The sequence below is a fragment of the Falco punctatus genome, assembly GCF_963210335.1.
Source record: "Falco punctatus genome assembly, chromosome: 12".
Lineage (NCBI taxonomy): Eukaryota > Metazoa > Chordata > Aves > Falconiformes > Falconidae > Falco > Falco punctatus.
Genome location: NC_137592.1, coordinates 18,886,227 through 18,902,373, shown reverse-complemented (window position 1 = coordinate 18,902,373; position 16,147 = coordinate 18,886,227). Strand labels below are relative to the sequence as shown.

Sequence of the window (16,147 nt, the reverse complement as noted above, 5' to 3'; positions counted from 1 at the left end):
ACCTAGTGGAAGTCTCTGCATTGGAGTAAGTAGAGTTGGAGCAGCTTTCTGTGAAAGCAGGCTGACTTATGTATGAGGCTGGTTTACGGAGAGATGCTGCACTGCTATTCTCAGCGGAGTTAGGGGGCAGGGAATATGCCACATCTCCTCTTGGGCTGGTCAACCAGGTGATTTGGACTTCATGACAAGATGGAGCAATTTGCCCAAATGGGTTGAGGTGCACAAGGCTAAATCATACCCCTGGCTCATCTGCCCCTCTGGTGAATTGCACACAAGGGGTGAACAGCTCTAGGAGGAAAATGGTAAAAGTTCAGCTGCCTATGTCTTTCCTAATATTTGGCAACTAGGGAATAACAGAGCTGCCAGCACATACAGAGAAGAAGGAACAAACCAGTGCAACAGGCAGATTAACTCACCTAGGCTTGCTGCGGATGCCTGTAAAGACCACAAGAGCAAAACACAGGACAGCGAGCACTGCAGTCACTGGCTTGGAGAGCTGTGTTACATTTTGCTCTTCAGTCCCACGAGCCCTATGAAGAGGGAGCAACCACAGTACTTAGATCTGTTAGCATGATCATAGCAGAGATGAAGCAGCCATCCTATCTCCCTTCTGTCACCGACGACACTGATGACACCGATGTGGAGCAACACATATTGGGAAACCATAGTGGAACTTCTTTCCAACACAATGGAACTTTCCCACATGGTGCGACTTCTTTCCTCATACTTCAAGCCCTGATTCTCTTAACTCCCCTATTTGATGCCAGCAATTCCTTTTCTTCCTCATATATCCAGCATTTACCCGGTCATCACCAGAGAGTTATGTGGGATTCAAGATTCCCAGTATATGAAAAACTTTGTGAGAAGATGTTGTGATGGGTGAGAAAGTGGAGAGGATAATTTCTGTGAAATAGCTTGTTACTTTTACCATTCTCAAATCTATTTGTCAAGCACTAAGTCGAATAACAGATAACAGGACATCTTCACAGTGAAGCATCCATATTTTTCAGCTATCCACACCGGACTTTGTTCTGACATTCGCAAATACCTTGCTCCTTCAATGGCACTGAAACCAGCAGGGATATTTTGTAGAGTGAGATATTCTTCCACCAAATAAATTACTCTCCGTGAGAAAAAGCGATGGACTGAACGTATTTGGCACAGCGAGGCAATCTGCAGAACTGAGGACAGCATGGGGGAGTAAAGGTGCCGCAATCGACTATTTCAGTGAAAATAACTGCTTGAGTCAGCTGTTAGGCGTTAGAAGCGGTAATGGCGATAATGACCACACCTCGTGGCCACGCTGCTCTCCTTTTGCCAAGGACTGTTTTCTGTTGGGTGACCTCTTCTTCAGGGTAGTCAGGATACTTCTGCTGCTGCAATGCTTTTGCACAAAGGTTCTTTGTGCCAAATAACATCATAATTTTGCCAGAGGGTGTTCATGGTTATTGTTTCTTCAGTGCGTCTCTAATTAATTTTGCCAAAGCCACCCACCTTCTGCCATCTGTCAGGTGGCAAGAAGAAAGAATGTGGCTCCAGACAGCTAGACAGGACAGAAGAGCATGTGGTGAGGTGAGAAGGATATAGAGACAAATTCAAATCATCACTTCACAATAGTTTCTTTTATATGATAGTTTACGAATCATAATGGGCTATTATATCTATAGTATACAAACTAGGGAGTTAAAAACCCACAGATTAAGAAATTGCAGCGATGTTCTGAAGCAAGAGATGCTAAAGCCCTTTCTGGTCTAATATATCAATGACAACAATAATACAGTTATTGTCGTGATTCTTTTTAACCAGTAAGCTGAGTCTTTGTAGACAATGCCCATAGTTTATATTTCCTGTAAGAACAAATGTGTATTATCTTTTACCTTAACTGTTTCCACGTTTCCATGTGCTTCCAGTTATTTATCTTAATTTTGGAAACAAAAACAAATACACATCATCTAAAGAAATGGCTTGACCTTCCTTCCATAGGCCACATCCTATATTCTTTGCATGCTCCAAAGCTATTTTGCACTCTGGTTAACTCGACTAGGAGTTGTGTTTGTGTATATTCCCGCACAAAACGTATATATAACCTGACCTCACACGGCTTCACAGCACTGAACTAAAATCCCAGTAGAACTTCAGCTATGGTATTTATCATGACTGAATGTGGGTTGCAAGAAAATATTTAAGAGTCCATAGAAACTTTTCTTTAAAGTATGCAATTCCTAAATATTCGGGTATACATTATGGTCCTTTAGTTAGGAGTTTTTAGACTATTTCATATTTGCCTTTCTGTTTATTTTGTAAAAGTATACTTGTCTAGCACACATTTTTATGCCAGCCTTGCTTTGCATTTTTACAGTCTGCTAATTAGACCATTTTAACTAATTTGTTTGCATTTTGTATGAGCAAGTTGGGCTTTTGGATTGACTAATGTAATTGCAGCCAGTTTCTGCCAAATACAAATTACTCTTTCTAGTGTGAGCTAGAGAGAAAAGTAAATATTTAATAGCCATCAATACCCTTGCAGCATTTTAGAGTGTGCTTTTTTCCTATGGAAAGTTTAAATAATTTCTTCAGTGCTTGATTGCACTTTAATGTTAAGAAATTATTTTTTAATCTTTTTTGAAATAATAATGAATTAGACATTTTAGCGTCTCCATAAGGGTTTTCTTTCTGTGCACTTTGCAGTTTTAGATTCCAAGCTTTAAGATCTGGTACTTTCATGTCTGAAGTTTACTTGCGTATCTTTTTGCTTATTGAATACTGTCTCCTAAAACTATTTTCCTGGAATGTACCCGGGTTTTAATGTTTCTAAGTGGATGAAGTCATGTCTTAACAGCAATGTGAAACTCTGGGTCTTGCTTTCTCTTTTCTTTTTCAGAGGAGCATAGGAGAAGACAGGAACTGGTTACCAAACCTCAGCATTATTGGAATCTGTCTTTTGAACAGCAAACCTTATGCTCTTCATCTCTGCAGAGGTGGACATAAAGGCATAGGTGCACCAGGGATTTAAACAGGCTAAAGCTCCTCAGTTTTCAGCTTTAACATTCCCAGGGTACTTGCTCCAGTGCAGATCAAGAAGACCACCTGTTTGCCAGCACAGAGCAGCTCTCTTCCTTCCCCTTTTCCTTCCTCACACCTCCCTCCTTCCGTGACCTACCCAGAGGCCAGGGTACGTCTGCCTCGCCCGAGGGGCTGTCTCCCAAACATTATACACAGACCACACTTCTCAGATCAGGGCCAGAATAAGAGTGCTGACAGGTGTTGCTTTCTGAAAAAATCTGGGGATGGTGTTCTTCACCCCGGTGTACCCACCTGCATGGTGCCACTGCATTTGGCCTGGGGTATGAGTGTTTCAGGCTCTATTTTCTTTTCCCACGTGAAGCTTTCAAACACATGGGTCCCATAAGTGTCCTAACCAATGGCCTAAGGAGCAGGGCTGCTGTCTCTCTTCGTTCCCCAGTGAAGGTGGGAATAATCCCTGCGAAGTAGATGGGTTTGAGCAGGAGCAGTGGGGAATGGCTAGCTGATGCTGGGGTTGCCTTAGTGTGTTTCTAACCTTACCTTACCTCTTGTCAGTCGTCTTGTGCAGCTGCTACCAGTCCCAGGACACTGTAGGAAGGAGAATCTGCCTTTGGCCGTCTTGCTGTTTCATCTGATGAAGCTAAAATGATAACAGACCGACAGCGAGATCCAGCACTAAGGAGAGAGAAACCAAAACACCTTTAAGCTGAGTCCTTGACATGTCAGACCTCATTTTCTTTTCAGAAAGGGTGCAACTTCATATAACATTAACCCATAATTATTAATCCATAATTATTATTTAAGAGGGTGAATACATAATCACTGCCAAGTGACAACAGAGGTCCATGTCATCATCAGGCTGTATAATCAGGTCCTGAATTTCATAACCACAACTAAATTCCTTCTCCCTGTCCCATTCCTGTTACATCAAATGTGCCATGGAAAATGACTTGTCACGTAACAACATGTTTTTGATGGATGCTCTATCATTATCCCTCACTGTCTTCGCAATCCTCCCCATCATGCACTAAGAACAGGTGCACTGCAAAAGGTAATAATTTTTTTTTGTTTCAGGTATTTGCTTGGCCTAGACAGATAGGCGGGTGATTTGATCAGTGAACAAACAATGCTGTTCTGAGAAAGTTACTGTTAACAAGCAGGCTTACCTGCCCTCCCAGATAAGTTTAAGTGTGGCACTTCATTACCGAACCCAACACTGCCACTGTCCGATATCTGCAAGTCTCACAAACATCTGTAGCAAATTTGAGCATAACTCAGTGATAGAATTTGTCTGCTTGGATCAAAACCTAATTTTTTTCAAATTTAACACTACATTTAATACTAAAATCTAATATCAAAAAGCTGTAATTATCTTACCAACAAATTTAATACCGAATTTCTAGTGTATATTTTCCATTATGGGCATGGTCGATCTTTGGGAACAGTGTTCTGTGGTCCTAATTTATATGAATTTCTTGATTACATACTTTCTGGTCCTAGATACAGAGAAAAGTAACTTCCTGTGTATCCTTATATTTGTTATTTTGGAAACGAAGAGGACAGATTATCAAATGTATTTGAGTATGTACCCAGTACATCTCTGAGTGTGCCTAGCTGAATGCACATTGCAACGCTGGTGTGATTTTGGTACTCCTGAAAGGAGGTAAAAGGCTGAAGGCTTTGAAGATGGTCGTACCATCACACAAGAAGGCTGTCTAAAATAGCTGCACAGATCGTCTTTAGAAATGAGAAGGAAGTTAGGTTATTTTCTCACTTCTGACCATTCTACAATTTATTCATGCCTATATTCTCTTGGTGCTAATAGGATTACTCACACAAGTAACACAATAGCACTTTAGCCTTAAGCAGTTGGCCTCCACGCTGATATACAAGTGAGCATGTCAGCTGGTGCTTACTGTGATGCAGAGAACAAATTCACCAAGAACTGAACTGGCTCTGTTTTAAGTCATAGATAACTGAAATCTATTTTAATGATTGCAGTCACAGGAAAGTGTTTTCTAAATGTGTTATGTCAAAACATCCCAAAAAGTGACATGTAATCCAAGGCACACGTTTTATTCTTGATTACATTTGCAAATTGAATCTCAGTCCTTTCAAGGCATTTTGAATTTAAAGTAATATTGTTGAACACTTCTGTTCTTGATATTCTACTAAAGTAGCACCACAGGAATGTTCCATAAAGGACTTCAGCACAATAATTCATTTATTCACTGAATACCCTGTCTTAACAACTGACAATTTTTACAGATCTCACCCCTCTCCAGGGATTTAGTCATTCTCCAAAATGTAACAGCAAGAGATGCAGAGATGTTTAAAAAATGTATAGCACTTTCCGAATTCTTCAATAAATAAATATCCAACAGAAAATACAGATGCTTTTCACCAGCTACATCACAAGACCTTTCAGTGTCTGCTCTCTGCTTATGAACTCTCTATTTCTTTAAAAGCCTATGAGAATCAATGTCTTTACAGTGTCAGGTCCCGGTTAAACTACACAGGGAAACAAATCCCAAACATTTAGCTTTCTAAAGCTACAATGGCATTTCTCACACTGACTCAGCCCGAGTCTTCTGCTGTGCTAGGTTGTGTCAGTAATTTTCAGAATTTCATATTTCAATGCAAAATTATTTGTTTGAAATTTTGGCTGTTTCTAAGCCCAGTATTTCTGTGCCTGAAGAGTAGCTTGAATGTAAGGGATGGTGCATGAGTGTCTCTGTGTTGCTGTAACATTCCAGCAGGAAAATTCTTGACCCAAATGATGAACACAGAGTATGGTATAGCAGTTCGTTCTTAAACATACCCTCTCCTAAATTTGTGCTCTGCCCATGACATTTTTCCACTAAGGATAGGCATACTTAGAAGACAAATTTCCATGTGAATGGCAAGATATTTTGCAATCATTGTGTGAACTATAAGAGGAAATGCCAATCATCAATTTTAGACTATTTTATTTATACCAAGCAGTAGATGTTTCTAGTGTTAATTAAACTCTTTCAAATATAACAGCAATGAAATGTCCAAGAGAAATCATTGGTCCGTTTTATGTCATTTGCACCTGTATTTTGGACTTAATAGAGCAAAATGAAGATATGTATGGGGAAGGTATGCGAGGGAAAAGGGCATGCAAAGCAGTGACGTGAATAGCAAGAAAGAAAAGCTGAAGAAGAAAAAATAATGGTCTGATTAGGTGCTGGTGGAAGATTTTCTACTCACCTGTGCTAGAAAGTGGTATTAAAATATCTGGTCCTCATAGAGCGCTACAGTAACACAGGACTTCTGCAAAATTTAGTGTCTTGATCAACAATCGGGTTTGCACCTCCAAGAGTTTAGATTTACATCTGGCCATCACCTAAGTAATGCACTTTGACACAAAGCATTGCTTATGTTGCTGCTAACTAACAAAATTTATTTGCAAAGGTGAACACTTATAAAGGCGTTAAAGTCACAATGAACAGGAGCCAAACTTTTGAACTTTTAACCCATTCTATAACCTATGTGAGGTATACTTATAAAAACAGGAATGCCAGTTATGTTTGCAAGTGGCTTCAGATTAACAAGGGCAGATATAATCCAAAGTACTGCTTACAGGTCAGTGAAAAGTTTAAAGGTTAAACCCTGCTACTTTTTTTTCAGTTCAGATTCCAAAGAGTTCGAAAAGAAAGGCCCATTTCTACTCCCAGCTACACTAGTGTGAATTTAGTATTCACAAGTGCTTGGTCTTAGTTGAATTGATGTGGATTTGCAGCACAAGGACTACCAGCTCTGGCTCTATACTGTTGCTTCGCTGCTTGGTTGAAAGAACATGTTTTGTTCAGCTGCCACTTTCCCCTGAAAAAAAAAAAAATCCATGTAAATTTGCCCATGGAGTTTTCAGAGCAGAGAAGCTACACAAAATACTTGAATACACTGTAGAAGTTGAAAATAAATATATTGGGAAAGGTGAATTTCCATATTAAATAAGTTTATTTGACGCTCATTATCTCATAGCAAAAATAACATTCTTCCACCAGCAGTTCTACAGCATTTTTTAAATATGGTGCAAATGTTGGATTATATTTTACAAGAGAGGTTTGTTAACAGTAAAATCATCATAGCCTTACTTCTATAATAACCTAACAGGAGCCACACCACTGAAAAGAAGAATGTCTTATCTGAAATGAGATTTCCAACTAAGATCATCTAAGGAAATATATAACAACACTGTGACTCTTGGGTGACCTTATGTTTTTCTTTTCTACTTGTTTTTCTACTATTAGCAGTAATAAAACCACACTATTTAGCAAAGCTTTAAAAAACGTCAGACAACAAATACCAGTATTCACATCTGCATCTTTTCTTCCTGAAGAAATCCTTCAAGTCTCCCTTTTGGACTCCACTCTTACTGATACTACCTGGGAACAGAAAATCTTCCAGGGATTGGAAGGGCTCAGGGCCACTACTGATACAAACTGCAAACTGGGGCACTGCCTTCACCGCCTCTCTACCAGCCACGCTACCCACAAAAAGCCCATCTGTAATTGTTCTGTCCTGGCCAGGTTCCTGAGCAGTAACTACTGGAGAAAGTTGCTTAAAGACAATGTACAGAGAGTAGTGATAAATATAGAGAAAGATTACAAACCACGTTCTGCAAATTCCTTTTGGGTATCTTCCCAGAACATTATGCAGAGAGGTAGATGGGTTAATAGCAGCAAGGAGCCTCACAGCATCCCTGCACTCCCCCCTGGTCTTACAGACTCTTCGAGATTGCCTGTTCTGCTCATGTCCTCCCGATGGTTCCTCTTCAGCAACTTTCGTTTCATACCCCACTTCTGGGCTGTCTCTTCAAGTGTTCTCTTAGCATCTCCACTGCTCCTGTTCATACCACGCTATCCTGCTGCTTTCCCATGCCTGTGCAATGCCAGTCCCCAGGCAGTTCTCACCTCACAGCTCCCTGTCTGGTTTTCAAACCACATAACTCTGTGGAGAGGCTTTTTATAATATTATTTTTTTTCAGTGTTTTGGTTTTGGTTTTTTAACCTTTTGAAACTCTCTGAAGGAACTAGATGAGCTTTAAGTCATGATCTCATGCAGAAGGAAGAACAAAGTGTTGCACAAGGGGGAAGAATGAGAAATGGTAGACTTTTTATAATACATCCAAACATTCCTGAAAAAAATACTATACGGTTCTGGAAATTGCAACTTTTCTTATGACCCACCTTACAACTTGCGGCTTGAAAAGCTGCAAGACTTTTTCTTCCCTTGATAACCTATCTGTAAAAGCACTTCCAGCAAGAAGGGTTGCCCATACAACCCTGTGGGTTTTTTTTCCTTTTCAACCTTTGTAAACACTCATACAAAGAAATTCAGTTGCTTGGTTATGGATAGAAAATGGATCCACAAGAACGAGAACTTGGGCAATGTATATTCATTTCAAAGTTAAGGAAATATTGATGGAAAACACTTCTGCATCTTCCACTAGAATTACTGAATATATCTGATTAAATATATAAACTTCACTTTGCTATTCAAGTTCACCAAGCATGTTTGGAATATCAATTATTTTGTTAACATACTGACATGATCTAGTCAAACAATATTAAATGCGTTTTGGGGTAATAAAATGTAAAGCCCTATTTAAGTATCTTTGCTTTTTTAAAACAATGGAGAGAGAGAGATTTCTGCAAAAGCAAAATTATATTTCCACAAAAACTGTAAATTACAATCATTAACCTCAGCCTTGCCATAAGCACCTTTTTTCCTCAGGGGCATGGACCAGCTGTCCTCAAAGAGAAATTTTAGTTTCAGAAAGCTCTTGGGAAAAAGATACAAAATACACTGTTAGGCTATTTATAAAACACAACAAGTTATCTCTAATCTGTTCCTACTAATCAGTGTAAACCACAAGAAAAAAAAATTGCTCTTAGAATAAAAATTCCTAAAAAGTCTTAGGGACACAGGGAAGCTTCTGAAGGAAAAAGTTTAATTTTAAGTAAGGCATCACATTCTGACCATGGCATTGGCTTAATAAACTGTACAGGCTCAGATGCATGAATTTATGCCAGATTTTCCAAACTGTAAAGCATGACTGATATTTCTTACCTTGCTTAGAGCAGCTGACACACTTTAGTTCAAACAGTACTTGATTTTCCTTCTCCCCTTGCCTGCTCTGGCGCACCAGGGTCTGCCGTTTTAGTATTTTACTGTGACATCCTTGTTATCTGTTGCCTCAAAGTTTTTGATGGTACCATATATGTACGTGATGCCTTGTAAGAGTAAGGTTCAAAACTGCTGAACTTGTGCACCCATGCGTTAATCTACACGCAAGAATAATCTAGTTAATGAAAAGATGGCCGGGGGAAAGCAGAGCCTGTCTGTAAGCTCGGGATGTGAGAGGTAGCACGGGCTGTGGTTGGCACTAGGAAGACCTAAAACTGCCAGTGACCCATTGTGTGATTCCGAGGAAGCCATTTCACCTTTCTATTGTGCTTTTCTTCTCAGCCTCCGTCTCTCCAACCCGCCAGCCCTTCACAGCAAGATCTGTCTCTTACGATATGTGTCTCACAGCAGGAGCTCAGCTGGGGCTTCCAAATTAGAGCTGATTGGGAATTTTTCAACAAAATGAATTTTCATTAGAAAGTGCAGCTCAGTTCCAGTGCAGTTCTGCAGCGCAGTTGTGGGGACGCTCACCCAATATGTGAGGATGCAAATTCAGCTAATGACTCTGAAGAATACATTGCTATAGGAAGCAGATCATCTCTAGCAGAAGCTATGGAGTGTACCTTGCCCTAGGATAACTATCAGGCTGTGGGTGAATTGGCACAGTCATCTGTAGTTAGAGAGATAGCAGGTCAGGAATCTGAACCTGAGAATGTAGGGGAGTTCACGTGCTGTACATCCCTTTTGTTGTTGTGCGTGTTTATATAAAAACAAACTTTCTAAAAGCACCCGAGTTTGCTACAGGAAAGAACTGGAGCATCAATGAAATCCTGAGAAGTTTCATGAGTGGGTTTACTTGATCTCACTCGGTTCTGCTCTGAACCCCGCAGTGTTAACAGTGAGATCAGACATGTTTTATCTTGTAAAACACTTACAGTCTAAAGGAAACAGACAACTTCAGAATAAACCATGACCAACCATTTGAAGAGAGTTAATGGCAAAGAGAGAAGTTATTTTCAAAAATCATTCCAACCAGAAATAGAAAGGCTTTCTGGTGATTAGTAAAAACAGGTTGTCCCCAGCATGAGGAAGGAGATGGCAGTAGGCAGGTGTGGGCAAAGGGAATAATCAGATCAGTAAAGTCAAGAGCATAGTCACAAAGTTCAGTGGAGACAACAGGAAATTAAAGCATGGATTTAGGGGGAAACTCATATGGGCCTTTAGTAAGTTTTGGGGTGCCATAATGAGAGAAAGGAAATAACCAGGAATTTCCAAAAGTGATGCCATTAAAGCTTTTAGAATATTTCCTTAGCAGCTTCTGAGTATTGATTCTGGTGAATCACTCTGAAAAAAGAAACTTTTAGAAAGAGGGTTTTTTTATCAAAAAATATTCATTGGTATGAAGCAGATCTCCGCTACATGCCAGCATATTGTGTAGGACACTGCAGGAATCCCAAAACGGCAGTGCTGAGGGGAATGTGTTTTATCCCCTTCCCAGGCCGACTGCAGCTTCTCTTAGTGCCTGCCAGTCTAAGCCAGCCTGCATTCGTAACCCAGAGAGCAGCTGAGTCATATTCCGTTCACATGGTCACTTTGCAGCTGACGATGATTGCACTACCTATGTGGCATTTCCAAAGAATATGCAAAATGTCATTTGCTGAAATGGCAACTCTGTAAACATGTCTCCGGGGGGCATTTTGTGCAAAAGTTAAAGACTATCAGGAACATTATATCACTTAGGCGAAAGATTTGTACTGGATCATGCACTATTCTCTCTCTAGCCTCTGTCTACCAAACACCAGTTCTGTGCGCACGGCTGTGAACCTGGGGCAAGGGTTCAGGCTCTGGTGTAGCTGAAATGAGGACACAGCCTCCCGCCTGGCATCAGCACTGCCACTGTGCTCACCTTTCAGGAAAATTAGAGCCTCTTTCTCTGGGAGCTAATTTTGCTTAAGCTCGCTCCATGAGTTCCCATTCTCTAATTGTTCACTTTAAACTCAGCCAGAACAAATCATTTTTCCAACTTCAGAACAATATGCTGGGAGAATATATGGAGAAATGAGTCAAGCCCTGAAAGAAAGCTCAACAACAAAAATATTGCATCGACAGTACAGATTACTAACAAAACCACTAGATGAAGCTCCTTCTTGATGAAGACTGTAACTTTTCCAATGCAGGATGATGACCTGTATTAGTTCCTCAGAAAGAAAAAATTGTCTCCATTTAAATGATATGACTAGTAAAAAGACACTAAACTCTGGAGCCTTCTGTGGGCAAAAGGTTTGCCTGTGAACCTTCTGCTACATAAATTGAGATTAAGAAGAGAAAAATTTGAGACAAACAAGCACTGACCTGTGAGTGAGAATTAAGCAAACATGTAGATGAATTCAGAGATGGAGCCCTGCGATGGGGAAATACCCAGGGTAAGAGATGTTTACAGAGAAAAATTCTGTGAATTTTCAGGCAGGGGAATAGTGGTGGTTACCTCCTGCTAAAATATCACAGCCGCAATGAAGTGGCAAAGACGACAACTGACATGTCAGAGACACATAAATCTATCTTTATAGGGCTGACAACCTGGTATGATTGCTCTCCAAAGATAACTTTATAACTTGCTGAAGTGTGATTTAAGGATGCCCTGGAGCAGCACTAACCTGTGTACCTTTCTTGTGGGTAACTTTTTATAAGCTATAGCTTTAGTTAATAGCTTATGCAATTTTTCATTTGACCTACGGGTGTCCCATGTGGGTGGGATTTTCAAAAAGACTCAGGCCCAGATCCCCAAAGGGATTTACACAGAGATGATTGCACCTATAATGTGTGTAGGGAGCAGAGCAGAGACCTGGCCACAGTTTACACTGTAATCTAGCGAGGATGCTGCAACACCCTTAAATGTTCACCAGGAAATCTACCCATGCTTATGTGTGAAATTGCTCTGGACTCTGGTGATGCTTTAGCTCTATCCCACCAAAATGGAGTAATATTAGGCACCAGCCAAGTGCTCTTGAAAAGGCCAGACTGAACCTTTCCTACTGTAACTTTGACCCTTTCTAAAATATCTTTTAGAAATGAGTACTTGTATTTTATTACCAGGTAGACCACTTCAGCAGGAAAAATGTGTGCTGCTTTTATTTCAGTGTTTTGTTTTTCAAGTGAACTATTGTATATACATGTAAGAATAAAAAGAATGGTAAAAAGGATAGTAACGCAATATCCAGTTTGGTCCCAGTGATGTTAGATGTGCTTAATCTGAAGCAGCTGATAATCTCTGCATACAACTTGGGCTGTAGATCTTTGAGCACATCTTCCTTTTGATGCTGGCAAAGAGCAGGGATGGTATCTTCATATATGTCAAACACTAGGATAAATTATGTCTTCCATGGGAAAGAAGCCACAAGCAGCAGTCTATCTTATAAATAAGCCTTTAGGGAAGCTGCTGTATTTCCATTTTTTCCCTGTCTTTTCACAAAGCCAAACCGTCCCCTGCGGCATTTGGGCACTCAGAAGACAGTTGTATTTGAAAGGCCATAAACAGTCAAACTAAATAAAGAGATGTGAAAAGCTGAAGTCCTTGCAATGCCGTGCTACAAAACAGGTGCCAGACTGGCAAGTTCTGCTTGAAGGCTCGATGCTGATTTGCTTCCTCAGACCCAGAGAGCTCTTGGCAAGTGAGCTCTTGGCAAGAGTCTCTAAAGAAAAGCAAAGTGCAGGCTGTGCTGGCCTCACGCCTGTGGAGCAGACAGCTACCTTTCTGAAGGCTAGTGCAGCACAGGGGCATTACAAGCTAAACTCTCGGGTCCATGTTCTGACCTCCGTCAGTGGCTGAATTTATGCTCCTCTGAGTGGGGAGAAAGCATCCTGAAAGCAGTAGAGGACCCCAAGGCTCTTTAGAGCTCCTCAAATACCCAAGTGTAGTGGTAGCAGAACATCCTCATCTGGCTTTCACTATGACAGGTAGTAAGCCCAGTAAACATAACTCAGGGTAGACTTCTGAGGGCTGCAAAGTAAACTGGAGAAAAGCCTTTGTCCTCCCAAAACCCGCCTGGACACAACTCTGTGCAGCCTGCTCTAGGAGAAACTGCTTTAGCAGGTGGTTGGACTAGATGATCTCCAGAGGTGCTTTCCAACCCCAATCATTCTGTGCTTCTGGGATTCTGTGACAGTGTTATGGGAAAGCCTGCAAAGCTGTAGGTCCAAGCACAGAGCCTCTGCTCACTTCCAGGGGAGCACCAACTGCAGATAAAATAGCAGTGCAAAAGGGCTAAAGGCATGGTAAGAATTCATCTCAAAAGCATTATAAGTTTACTTTGCTCACACCTACAGGACAAAGTATGGTAATGTTACTGCTGTTGTAGCAGTAGTATGGTCTACAGATAAGAACTCCAGTATTTTCAGAAAAGCAGCAGTATTTTCTTTTAGACCAACTGTTTTAACTAGGGGGGGAAAAGCTTGCAAACATAAGTCCTCTTTAGTATACAAAAAAACCTTCCTCCTGCTACTGGTATCAGCTCTTCCAGTAGAACAGCTTTCTTTTCTCTGTAACTTTGCCTTGGAAACAAAGATCTGAACTCTTCTCCAATGTAAAATACGGGGTGAGCTATGCCTACACAGTAAAAAAGCATTGAAAATGTTTACTGGGAAAACTGATGGACTCACAGCACACTTTTTCCTAAGACTGACGTAATTTTAAGGTTAGTCAGAAAAGAGGTTTCTTCCCAGTGGGTCTGTTTTGTAGGCATAGTGATTTAAAGTCCCATTCTTGCAGAAAGCCATCACAGAGCTTAACTAAGAACACTTAAATCCTAAGGGTGAACTGTGGGCCCTGTGGAATTGGTATGGTTATAAGAGTGCACAGGTCTTGTATTAAGGCATGTTTGTAACAAGGTAGAAGTTCACATATAGAATGGGAGAAGAAGAAAGCAGATTCTATCCTAAAGCACTTGCACCCTGGCTCTGGATAAGTTAAATAAGTGTTTTATGCTACATAGCACTTCAAAATTTATGACCTCTTGTCCTTGCTAATAAAGAAAATACCACTTCGCCACAAGTGGAAGAAAAATTACATAAAAATAATTTCAGCTACTTCCTACTTCATAAGAACTAAAGTAATGCTGTTGTCCCTCAGCATCAAAAAATTTACACTTTGTCAGATAAAGTGCACCATTCACCATTGCCAGCAAAACACATGTTCTTGTTGGTCCTAGCACTTCATTCTTTTTGCGCTTTCTGGCTCTTAAATGAGGGAAAATATGAGGATGATGCTTTAGGATCACAGAAAAGGGAAGTATGCTACTTTTTAAAGTTTTCTACTTCCAAGGAACTAGAGTATTCATTGCAAAGGCCGGGACAACTAAGGAAAAGTGACTCCAAAATACCATCTGCAGTCAGATTTGGGATGAATGTTCTCAAAAACTGTTTTCTTTTACACCTACATTTTGTGGGCTTGAGCATTATGCCCAAAAAGATGACTGGGGACTATGAAAAAAGGAACAGAAACCTAAAAGCAGGTTAATCTCCTAGAACCCTGAATCCAGGGCAGCTACATTGTATTTCTGAGGCTGCCTTAATGTCTCAGTCAGTCATTCTTGCCCTGTTCTCGTACCTGATCTAAAGAGGGTAGTAACATTATTTCCTCTCACCCAACCATTTTTAATTAATGTTCATTTTAATCACAGGTGCCATCAGAGACTCTTTCTTAATGTGTATTATTCCTTTGGCCAGCATGGAGGGTTTCTCTTGGCAACCCTAGATGTAGGAGCAGTATAAATACAGTCAGTGCTACAGTGATAAGCAAAGTCTTTAAAATAACATAGATCTCAGCATACATGCATATTCATACGTAAACAGTAAGGTACATTCAGCATTAGCCTAAACAGAGGAAATCAAGTAACACAGCACAAGCACAGAAAGCAAGTATAAAATTATTTGATCAAACTGTTTCTACTTCATTTATTTTTGTCCTGCTCTGACTGGTGTAACTTATAATTAGTCTCTGCCTGCAGTGGTGTGGTTCCAAAGAATGGTGGATTAAGGAGAAACTCTAGAATATCTCCGTAACTTGACAAGTTCTAACCTGAAAAGCTACACTTAGTCCATTAAGGATTTTTCACAGTGACATTTTAGTGCAGCTAGGGAAATATGCCACTTTGGCATTTATCATTTTCAGGGCACAGACAGTGAAAAGGAGTTTGCTATGAAGAACAAAATAAAATAGATTACACATATAGAAGTGAGGTGAAGAATACCGATAAATATACACCACTGAATGTCAGCGAATGTCACTTGAGAAGCCATTTGCAGCTACCAGAACAGCCTTGCAAACCAGCAAAAGTAGCAAAACCAGGCAAAACAAGTTGGGTGTACTCACTTCCACATGAATAAGCAATAAACCTCTCTGAAGTTACACCAGAAAGTTGTTTAACTTGATAGATGAATCTTTTCCAAATTGCTCTGTCGCATACTGTATATGGCTACAAAGGACTATGGATGATTTAAAGCTAAAAAGAGAAGCCATTGCTGAGAATGCAACAATTTAAGCATTTTTGTTCAAACATTTGTATTCTGCTTTGTATTAAAGGGACAGTTGGAACAAAGGAGTGATTCATCACACTGCTTTTTCTTCCATAGGGCTGCTCTTTTTTTTTTTTTTTTTGTCACAACTATTGCATTATTACTGTTTCTCCTTTAAACGTATCTGCTGCTCTAGCAACAGGGCCTAGAGGTAAATCAGCTTAGGTTTGGTAGGCAGAAATGTTGCAAATGAAAGCTTTTCTGTTGAAAAATTTCTAATGGTAGCTATCTAGCATGCCATCTGAGTATAAGTGAAAGACCTGCAAGATGTCTCCTATCTTTCCAGCAGCATCCGATTTGTAGATCTATGGATCAACTCCATTTGGGTTTATAGACACACTGACCTGGAAAAAGCCCTCCTTGTGAAAGTTACAATACTTGAGAGACAACATCAAGA

The 16,147-nt window shown here is 40.2% G+C and overlaps 1 long non-coding RNA gene across 18 annotated transcripts in view; it reads right to left on the bottom strand.

Annotated features, from left to right (window-relative positions):
• Positions 1-8: 8 nt before the first annotated feature.
• LOC308072138 overlaps positions 9-16,147 on the bottom strand; it is a 34,607-nt gene continuing 18,468 nt past the window's right edge. For 9 of the 18 annotated variants that reach the window (XR_013931515.1, XR_013931520.1, XR_013931521.1 and 6 more), the window contains 4 exons: positions 6,259-15,677; positions 3,570-3,699; positions 3,316-3,481; positions 9-1,543 (listed from right to left, as the gene is read on the bottom strand). This is a non-coding gene — a long non-coding RNA (uncharacterized lncRNA). Of the gene's footprint in view, positions 1,544-3,315; positions 3,482-3,564; positions 15,678-16,147 lie in introns of all 18 variants that reach the window. The other 9 variants (XR_013931512.1, XR_013931517.1, XR_013931518.1 and 6 more) reach the window with 9 other exon arrangements.